The 10,838-nt window shown below is 38.9% G+C and overlaps 1 protein-coding gene across 1 annotated transcript in view; it reads right to left on the reverse strand.

Moving 5' to 3' along the window:
• The window catches only part of ABCB1 (ATP binding cassette subfamily B member 1), a 63,211-nt gene extending 56,011 nt beyond the window's left edge, over positions 1-7,200 (reverse strand). Inside the window, exon 1 of the mRNA XM_063324769.1 lies at positions 7,103-7,200. The gene's annotated coding sequence lies outside the window, so the exon portion shown is untranslated. The remainder of the gene's footprint in view (positions 1-7,102) is intronic.
• Positions 7,201-10,838: the final 3,638 nt, after the last annotated feature.

The following is a 10,838-nucleotide window of genomic DNA, read 5'->3' on the forward strand; positions in this document are numbered from 1 at the left end:
AAGCATACAAAAAGGAAAAATACAGAAGTAGCAGTATCGGAATAGTCAAGCAGATGCCCTTGCCAAGGTTGCGGTGGTCTCAGTAGACTTATTTGAAGAAGCACCCATTTTGAAAACAAAACAAAGAAAATCATACAAAGAAGGTATTAAAGACCTAGCCACTTTACAACATGGAAATGAGAAAATTGAGGGGTGATTGCTATAGAAGATAGTAGACAGATGAAGCATAAAGAATGTAATGTGGCCAGATAACAAACACTTGCAGATGGAGAGTACTATATACCCTTCAAGTAGAGTTGTTTCAATAGCTGCACAAACAAGACCATGTAGGGGTTGCTTGAATGCAAAAGGGAGTATTAGAAGATAGCTGGTTGGCCAAATGTGAAGACAGATGGGTACACAATTGCTTAACTTATGCTGTGGTGAATATCCCCACTAAGAGAGAAATAACAAAACATTAGAGAGTTCACAAACCACAGGCTAGGATACAAACAGACTACACTAGGTGACCTGTACTTTCACCTTAATCCCGCCTACCATACAAAGTGGGATTGTTTGCTAATACTAGACCCACTGACAAAATGGGTTGAGGTAATTACAGTAAAGAAAGCTACAGCCAAGTCTACCACAGTGAAGGCATTTAATGTTGTGTTTTCCAGATGGGATTTAAACCAATAAATTGATTTATAGAATATAATAGAATAGAATAGAATAGAATAGAATAGAATAGAATAGAATAGAATAGAATAGAACAGAATCATTTAGGTTGGAAAAGACCCTTGGGATCATCGAGTCCAACCATCAACCCCACTCTACAAAGGTCTCCCCTACACCATATCCCCTAACACCACATCTAAATGAGTCTCAAACACATCCAGGGATGGTGACTCCACTACCTCCCTGGGCAGCCCATTCCAGTGTCTGACCACTCTTTCTGTGAAGAATTTTTCCCTAATGTCCAGCCTACACCTACCCTGCTGCAGCTTGAACCCATTCCCTCTTGTTCTATCGCTAATTACCTGTGAGAAGAGACCAGCACCAACCTCTCTACAATGTCCTTTCAAGTATCTGTAGAGAGTGATGAGGTCTCCCCTCAGCCTTCTCTTCCTCAAACTAAACAGTCCCAGCTCCTTCAATCTCTCCTCATCAGATTTATTCTCCAGGCCCTTCACCAGCTTCGTTGCCCTCCTCTGCACTTGCTCCAGCACCTCGATATCTCTCTCGTATTGAGGTGCCCAGAACTGGACACAATACTCAAGGTGTGGCCTCACCAGTGCTGAGTACAGGGGGACAATCCCCTCCCTCCTTCTGCTGGTCACACTATTTCTAATACAAGCCAGGATGCCATTGGCTTTCTTGGCCACCTGGGCACACTGCTGGCTCATGTTCAGCCGCTTGTCAATTAGAACCCCCAGGTCCTTTTCTGCCAGGCAGCTCTCCAGCCACACTTCCCCAAGCCTGTAGCGATGCATGGGGTTGTTGTGGCCCAAGTGCAGGACGACCTGGCACTTGGCCTTGTTGAAGCTCATTCCATTAGCGTTGGCCCATCGATCCAATCTATCCAAGTCTCTCTGTAGAGCGTCCCTATCCTCATGCACATCAACACTCCCGCTTAACTTGGTGTCAGCTGCAAACTTGCTGATGATACACTCTATGTCCTTATCAAGATCATCAATAAAGATGTTAAACAGAAATGGTCCCAACACAACACTGAGCCCTGAGGAACACCACTTGTGACCGGCCGCCAGCTGGATTTAACTCCGTTGACCACCACTCTTTGGGACCATCCAGCCAGCCAGTGCTTGATCCAGCAGATCGTATGCTCATCCAGGCCATGAGCAGCCAGTTTTTCCATGAGAATTCTGTGGGCAACAGTGTCAAATGCTTTTCGAAAGTCTAGGTAGATAATACCCACAGCCTTTCCCTCGTCCGGTAATTGGGTCATCTTGTCATAGAAGGGGATCAGGTTCATCAGGCAGGACCTGCCTTTCATAAACCCATGCTGACTAGGCCTGATCCCCTGGTAGTCCATTATATGACCTGTAATGGCACTCAAGATGATCTGCTCCATGACCTTCCCTGGTACTGAGGTCAGACTGACAGGTCTATAGTTTCCCAGATCCTCCTTTCTGCCTTTCTTGTAGATGGGTGCTACATTTGCTACCTTCCAGTCCATTGGAACCTCCCCAGTTAGCCATGACTTCAGGTAAATAACACAAAGTGGCTTGGCGAGCATGTCTGCCAACTCTTTCAGCACTCTTGGATGTAACCCATCCGGTCCCATAGACTTGTGTGCATCCAAGCAGTGTAGCAGGTCAAGGATTTGGAGCAAGGAACATATTTTCAGAGCAAATCATCAAGGAATTATGTGGAGCCCTGGGAAGGAAAGAAAGGTTCCACATTGCTGGGAACTCACACTTAGTTCTAGGTCAACTGAACTAGTTCAATGGGGCTATAAAAATAACACTAGGCAAAACAGTGAAAAATTACAAAGAAGTTTGGGATATCGCATCATCTTATCATTTTAATGACCTATGAGCCACAACAGCTTCTCACAAGTTCACATGATTTAGAGCTATGCCTGGGAGAAAAAAGACTGACTTTTTTCTGACTAATGTTTTAACTGAAGAATGGATACAGAATCTATCTAAACACTGGAAAGAGATTAATGTTGTTTTAGCAATTCAACTGGGAAGGAATGCTCAATGTAAGGATAAACAAACGAAAACAAACCACTACTCTGCAGAATGGCAAAGAGGATGGAAAGTAACGTTCCATATTTTCCATGCAAATATACAGTCTAAACTGTAAATGGGATGGACTAGCTCCAATTATAAACAAAGCATGACCTTACACATATCAAGGAAAACTCTAGAATGGAAAAATGCTCAAGTAGTTCCAGTTTCATTTTTGATTATGGGAAGGTAAATAAGTTAGCAAAAAGCAAGGATGTTATGTTATTAATGTTGCTATTAAAATTTAACAGTAAGGCATATGGGAAGTCTCACCAGAATCATCACTAGTGGGAAGGCTATAAAAAGAAGCAGCATGAATTGTTAGGCTTTGTCTGTGTGAAGTTCACATGTTTTTATTTTTATTAATAATTGTATATTAATAATTATGTTAGGTTCAAAATTGTGAATATTTGTTTATGTTAAAAGGGACTAGCAAACTCCCTGCTTTTTGTTGATAATAGACCCTACCTGTAGTGGCAATGGAAAGCTCTTTTGTACCAAAGATCATGAGAACATTGGATACATGTCTCAACTACTTTAAAATTATGGGAGACAAGTGTAAAGTGTATTTTTGACATCTATGTTCCAGGATGTCAAAAATAATCTTATGATTTTAACAAATGTCTCTGATTTATAAGGGAATGTATCATGGGGCCTTGAAGCAGCATACGAATTTAACGCCAATATTTTATTTCTACTTACTTGGCTAAAAATCGAAATAACCTACAATTGTGATGGAACCTGAATAACCACACCAACTGAGATAGGAGCGGAAAACACCAGAAGTGGTTAAACCAAGTATGAAAGCCAGAAGCGAAGTAGAAACTGAAACAAACAAATAAAAGGTCAAACATGTTTAGTTCACAGAGTTTTGTTGTTGCTGCTTTTTAAACCAAAGATTCCAGTTCAGAGATAATTCATAATTTTGGGAATATAAGATACTGCTCAGTGGCAGCAAATTAATAGAGTGCATATTACTGTGAACAAAGTATTTACTTTGGCTTTTCCAAGACAGAACAGATATACTGCTTTTACTAAAGAGACATTTGTAGCATTGACCCAGAAATGGTTTCTATATGATTGAGTACAACATACCAAGATAGTTTGGGGATACCATTTTAGAGGGAGCAGAAGTTGCAACTGGAATTTTGGACGCCACTGATGTAGAAACTTTGACTAGTAAATTATCAGAATTGGGGCAGATTATATGTAACATTCAAAACCCATGAAGTAAATATATATAAAATACACCTTTGAATGTTATTTACCTAAGATTTAACAATTTCATATGGGAATCAAAATGTGGATAGAAGTAGCAAAAATATCAGTTTTATAGAAAGAAAAGTACTGGAACTGGAAAGTGGTATTAACATTGTTAAACTACTAATAGCATAGCAGATTCTGTGATCAGTCATTGTTAGGATGGCCTAAGTTCCAACCATTGAAATGGGGCAGAACTGTGATTTTAGGAGAAATAACGGCCAAGATATTACCTAGGAGGCATGGAGATGACTGTAAAATGGCACATGCACAACCTGCATTGCTATTTCCTGAAGAGGCCTATTAGTCACTGCACAGAAGCTAAGTAGCATTGCTGATGGTGCATTAACAGGTTTGGAAAGGCACTTTAAGAAATGAGGTTATAGACACTGGGGCCTGTCCTACTGCAATGGAGTCTGAAGAAGCCCCACAATGTAAACAGAATATTTCTCCTAGAATAGCAGTAACTACTTGCATGTGGAGCTAATTAGCAGTTAATGATTTTAGGATCTACAACACCAGACATGGAAACATGTTATTGTTTCTCTGCATCTATTTCAGTAGGAATTGCCAGAAAATTGTGCTCTGTGTAGAGAAATAAGTGTGCAACTTTTCTCATCTATCTAATTTAGGGTAATTATTTGCAATGTTCACCCACATCACCAGAATTACAGTACCCAGAACATCACCAACCTAGGGCTAATTTGGAATCTTTATTAAAAAAACGTTAAGGAATGACAGCAAATAGAGCAAGTAGCTAAAAAAATAATGAATAGGCACCAGCGAAAGGACATATCACTTTAGAAAATAAACAGCCACTAAGATCAGGAATGGATGCAGAAACTCTGATTCTACCATGATATTCTTAGAGGACAGTCAAGTACTGTACAAGAATTATGTGTTATTTTAACCATCAATAACCCGTGTATTAACTAGTGGTCTTTGTTACAGCTTGCAGTATGTCTTCTAGTGTGTGACAGAAGATCCTGGAGCTATCTGGAGCTATACGACTGCAAAAGACCTACATGGATTTTGCAAGAAAACCATGAGACAAGACTGGAGCAGGGTGGCACTCCAGCTTCTTGCTCTGAGGCAGTAGCTAGCCTTGAGCCAGCAGAGCTTGAGACTGTGGGTTCAGAATCAAGGCATAGGGAACTGAGTTTGCATTCCACCATTGACAGGAAGCATACCAAGGCAAAACACTTTTACAAGTAGAAGTATGCTAAGCACGATATAATCAATATTTGCTTGCCTTGAACCCAGACATAAACACACTAAAACAGCAAACCCAGCAATAACACACAAGTGTTTTGTAACACAGCTAATTATACTAATAATATGGAACCACAAAGGGAAATAGACATGGGATATAGTTTCACAAAAGGGATACAGAAAACCATCTGCAAGTAATAAAATATGGAGAATAAGCAAGAAAGAAGCCTGGTAAAATCAAAACAAGTTCTAGTCCTAAAAAAAAGTTAAACTATGTTGGTAGCAGATGAGATTCTCTGCTTGTTTTGATTGGGAAATGGCAAGGAACATTAAAACATCAAGGATGAGCACGGAAGAATGGGGAGAAAAGTCATCCATTTCATTTCTATCCTTACTGAAGAGATCTCCAGTCTGACCATCTCAACATCAGCAATTGAGGCCCACAGCAATCAACACAGCATACACAAACTCAATTGCAAAACGGGATATATTGTTCCTGAATGTATGGGAAGATTATATATCAAGGTTTGAATTGCACACCTGCAAAGAAAAATGATCTTAACTTATATTTTTATCATCTATTACTTGATCAAATGAGGCCACCAAGTGGCAATGTAAATATTTAGTCACAAAGGAAAAGTGTAATACCTTTTAATAACGTAACAATATGCAAAAAGAATAATCAAGAGAAACGAACACAGATTAAACTTTATTTTATGCGCCTTGACATAAAGCACTAATCTCATTTATGGTTCGCAAACATATCTTTCAAAAGCTGTCTTCCAGCGTTTAAGTCACAATGCCTTCAAATATTACTTTCCTACTCATTTCAGGCAAGCAACCTTAAAATGGCTTGCAACACGTTTTAAAATTCATAGACTGAATTTTACATCCTTCCTGTCCTAAATCACAAACATGCTTCATATTTCAGTGTCTACTTCTTCTTGGACAATTCTACTATGATGATGTCATTTTGTAGAATTCAGGTCTTGTTCTTATTCTCCTTCTGTTCATGACTGTCACCCAAGTATGCTCTAAAAAGGCATATGGTACTATGCTTTTCTCAATTCCTTTCACTCCTTCCACAGAATTAAGTATAATCAGGATGCCAAAAAAGAAGGTGGGTGGAATTGCACCTTCTCAAACATCCCCAAACCTTTATTTTAAAGGATTCTGTACACATTTCTTGTAAAATGTAAGCATAAGCAATAACACCAAAGTGCAAGATCTACAAATAATCTGAAAAATTTACTGATTCTGAGAATTCATGTAGGAAGCAGTGATTTGCAAAAGTGCAACTTGAACTCCAAACGGTACCTAGCAGGTTACAGTACAAAGATATTGGTAAATCAAATATACACAGATATGCAGATAATGCTGACAAAACCAAACCAAACCAAAACAACATGCAGAAAACCCCAAAAGGCACAACAAAATGAAAATGCTTAAAACCACAAACTTTTAAAACAGCAAGCATGTATGCCTCCTACATAAACACAAAGCTAAGCAGCTGACTGAAATCCATGAGATGTGCTCCAAACTATTAATACACTAAAAACTATCCAAAAGTGCAATAGTAAAATATATCACACCTAATACCAAACATGACATAACTGCTTTGTGGTTTGCTCCTGACTGTGGTTTGCTCCTGACTTCACTTCTTATGTGAAGTCTTGAAATCAAGTTCATTTTCTCCTACTGCAAATCACAACACAGTGTCAACTTGTTCTGGGTTAACCCCCACACTACCACTCACTCACTTCTTCCAATTGGATGGGAGAGAGAATTGGAAGGGTAAAAGTGAGACCAATTGTGGATTTAGTTAAAGACAGTTTAATAAGTGAAGCAAAGCAGCGCATGCAAACAAAGCAAGATAAGGAATCAGGAATCACTACTTCACATCGACAGGCAGATGTTTAGCCAGTTCCAGGGAAGCAGAGCTTCATCATTCGTAACAGTTACTTTGGAAGACAAACGCTGTAACCTCAGAAGTCTCTGCTTCCTCCTCTCCCTGAGCTTTTACCACTGAGCATGACATCATATTGTGTGGAATATCCCTTTGGTCAGTTCAGATCAGATGTCCCGGCTCTGACCCCTCCCAACTTCTCGTACACCCTTAGCGTACTTGCTGGCAGGGTGGTATGAGAAACAGAGAGAAGCTTTGACACTGTATAAACACTTTTCAGCAATAGTTAAAATATTGGTGTGTTACCAGCACAGTTTTAGTAAGAAGTCCGAAACACAGGACCATACTGGATGCTATGAAGAAAATTAACTCCATCTGTGCCAGATTCAGCACACAACTTGTATAGGAAGTTTTTTCAAGTGGAACTAAACCTTATAAATATTTAAATTGTTCAGAAGCGAAGTTTAAAAGTTGCAAATTATGCTGAGAAACAAACTCACTGAGAACGGAACAAAAGGTCTGACTTCTAGAATTTATTTTCCAATATGCTTATGCCTTCAGAAAATAATTCAAGTGAATGAATTCGGTCAAATTTGAAAGAGGAGCATGTCACAGCTTTTTTAATTAAGAATATCCTTAATGGAGTTTTTGCCACTTCAGTTAGGCAAACAATCTGTTTAAAAGGCATGTTCTTATTGACTGAAAGCCAGTGAATCTGGAGAAACACTTCTGAGTCTTTTTTCCTTTGAGATGTAGTGATTTTCATAAATATATTGCTATCCATAAATCCAAACTAATTTTAACCAATTAATATTCCTCATTGCTGCTATAACAGTCATAGCTGCTGTACGTATTCATACAGTGACACTTCAAATTCCTACTTCAGTAATACTGTTTCTGAATACTGTACGTAATGCATTCCAGCTTCACATGGTTGAAATCAAACAGGAGTGACTTCCCAGTAGGTTTGGTTTTGATTGGGTGGGTTTTTTTGTATACTTTTTTTTAGAATCGCTCATTACTCATGCCCATGCTTTATAGATACTGACTTCTAAGTGAAGCCATATACTCTGACACACACAGCTGTTGGTATCTTATTAATGTTTTAAAGCTAACAACATTGTTGAAGGGAACCACTTGAAGTCCATGCATCAACTCAAACAGATGCAGTGTTGTCATTAATACGGTGCACCTATATTATACATTCTGTATTCAGAAACTTTAGAGCAGAACGTACTTTTTCTTATTAAATTAATTCTGGGAATAATTCTATTATACAACTGTCAGCTGTGAATCAAAACAGTTTAGGCTGGAAGTGACAGAGAGAAGTAATTTTTCTACCTGCTCAAAGCAGGGCCAACTTTGAAGTTAGATCAGGGCATTCTGATTCTTCATCCAGTTAAGTTTTTAATGTCTCTGGGACAAACATTCTACAGCTGCTCTGAGCAATCTGTTCCAGTGTTTGCTGTCAAGATTTTTTCCTAATATTGATCCCTAGTTGCAGTTTATGACAGTTGCCCCTTGTCCATTTGATATGCAGTTCCTCAGAAGAGCTGACTGTTCCCTCAATCCTCCCATTAGATAGTTGAAGACAGTAAGATTTTTGCTCAGCCTATTTTCTTACAAAGAGGCATTAAAAATGCAAGAGTTACCACAGTAAATTTCCTGATAAATTTATTGAACTTTCTTAAGTCTCAGGCAGCTGATGATATTCAAATTTATGATTTTTTAAAATCTTTTGAAGTCTTCTGGAACATTTTACAGTTCTTTCTCTGATAAGACAGTAAATTATATCTAAAAGAAAGCAACGATCTCTGAGGAAATTCATTTACTTGAGGACTAAAACCTATCAATATTGAACCTAAAGCTTCATCCAACAGATAAGTCTGATTTCATCTTAAATCTCTTTCAAGTATAAAAATAAAAAGTTGCAGTTTCTGGAAACAAGGCGGAGGAGATGAACAGAGAAGATAGTTTTGCTTTTGATATACGTAGAAAAGTTCTCCTATTTGGTTGGGTTTTTTTTGGTTGGTTGATTGGTTTTTGTAAGGTATTGTTAATTATCCAGTACGTTTATCCTAAGTTCAAGAACAATAGACCTTGCAGCTGAAATCACTCATCTGCAGAGATTAAATCTACTTCAGTCTCAGCTTGAATTTAATCGAAAGATTACTCAAGCTGCACGAATTTCTTAATAGAAGCCATAGAGACAATGGGTCTCAGCAAGGACTCTGAGAAGCAGAAAGAAACCTGAAGGTAGGCTCTTCATTTCTGAAAGTCACCAAGTAACACGGTCAGCATTTTCCTTTGATCATCTGAAAGAATGAGTAAAGAACATTAGCTTGTTTCAATCTTGTTCTAGTAGAGCCATTTCATCCAAAAAAAATTGTTACTCTTGCTTTCAGAGTAGAAAGTATACCCTCCTCCAGGTTTACCTGTGCCCCCACTTCTTTTATGCTGTTTCTGGAGAGGGGAGGAAGAGGCAGAACGGTGAACTACCTCATAGTGAATTTGAATTAAAATGCCTTTGGGAAAAAAACCACCCAAGAAAGATGAAGCTTTACCTTAGCGAAGGCAGAACATTTTACCTACCATTTGATATAAAGTTCAATGAAGATAAAGATTAATTCAAACTTATTCAGCTACATGCTGAGTGGGGTGAGAATACAGCATATCAAGTAATATATGATAATCTTGGCAGTTTTGGTAAGTGGCAACAACACTTCAAACAACTTATGAAAGATCTTGTGATGAAAAAAGAGAGACATTTGTATGTTACTACATATAAAAACATGGCCATCTATATGGAAAACTACTTTTTAAAGCTCCTCCATCAACACAATTCCTCTTTGAGAAATGTAATTGGCAGTCAATAACTGGACATAGTTTCCTGTTTGATAGCGTCTCTAAGAAATAGCTTCATATCTACATGTAATATTTGCTGAGGAAACCACAGTCCAATGGGGACTTGCATGTCAATAAGTAGAAATTTTTGTATTTCATGAATAGGAATGCATAGCTTAGAGAATAGGAATGCATAGCTTAGACTTTAACAGACACCGTTAGGAATATCATATGCAGAACTCAGTAGAATAAAGAGTCATGCCACAATTTATGTCACCATTCATCCTTGTTGCACACAAATAGCTATTTTCTTAAGCAGAAAGGGAACTTCCTCCCAGACAGGAAAACAATCCATACAACTTCACATCTCCCCCACTATCCGGACAAATCTACTCCTTCAGACCCTACAAAACACAATTAATTTACTGCTAGGTTTTCTTCAGAAGTGCTGAATCATCCCACCTTCCAGTGACTTGTCCTTCATTTCATTCTGCCTCTTGCACAACTTGACACCAGGCAAAGCCCCACACGCAGAGCTGTTCAAAGCACACCCAGAAATCACGTCTTTGTTCAGAGAGAGGACAGACACCTGTACTTTGTTTGCAGGGTGGATTTCCATTTCATTCAGTTTTGGGCCCCTCGCTACAAGAAAGACAGTGAGATTCTGGAGTGAGTCCAGAAAAGGGCAGTAAGGCTGGTGAGGGGTCTGGAGCACAAGTCTTATGAGGAGCGGCTGGGGGAGCTGGGGTTGTTTAGCCTGGAGAAAAGGAGGCGGAGGGGAGACCTTATGGCTCTCTACAACTACCTGAAAGGAGGTTGTAGTGAGGTGGGGGTCAGTCTCTTTTCCCAAGTAACAGGTGACAGGATGAGAGGAAACAGCC

Source organism: Chroicocephalus ridibundus, chromosome 2, assembly GCF_963924245.1.
Source record: "Chroicocephalus ridibundus chromosome 2, bChrRid1.1, whole genome shotgun sequence".
NCBI classification, from domain to species: Eukaryota; Metazoa; Chordata; class Aves; order Charadriiformes; family Laridae; genus Chroicocephalus; species Chroicocephalus ridibundus.